This window comes from Eimeria mitis, genomic scaffold (assembly GCF_000499745.2).
Source record: "Eimeria mitis Houghton genomic scaffold, Emh_scaff1584, whole genome shotgun sequence".
NCBI classification, from domain to species: domain Eukaryota; phylum Apicomplexa; class Conoidasida; order Eucoccidiorida; family Eimeriidae; genus Eimeria; species Eimeria mitis.
Window position 1 is genome coordinate 989 of NW_013569855.1, and position 307 is coordinate 1295.

Here is a 307-nt window from a genome sequence, read left to right on the forward strand (position 1 = left end):
ACAGCAGCAGCAGCAGCAGCTGCTGCTGCAGCAGTACAGCAGCAACACCTGCTGCAGCTGAATATCCTCTCTCTCTATATCTTCTCCCCCTCTCAGAGATGGCGCAGCAGCAGCAGCAGCAGCAGCAGCAGCAGCAAGTCGACGGCATCGACTGGCCCGGCCTATACAGATGGTCTATCAAATACTGCGGTAACTCCAGCAGCAGCAGCAGCAGCAGCAGCAGCAGCAGCAGCAACACAGCAGCAGCAGCAGCAGCACATGCACTCGCATCACCACACAAACAATAGAAGCAGAAGCAGTGGCAGCA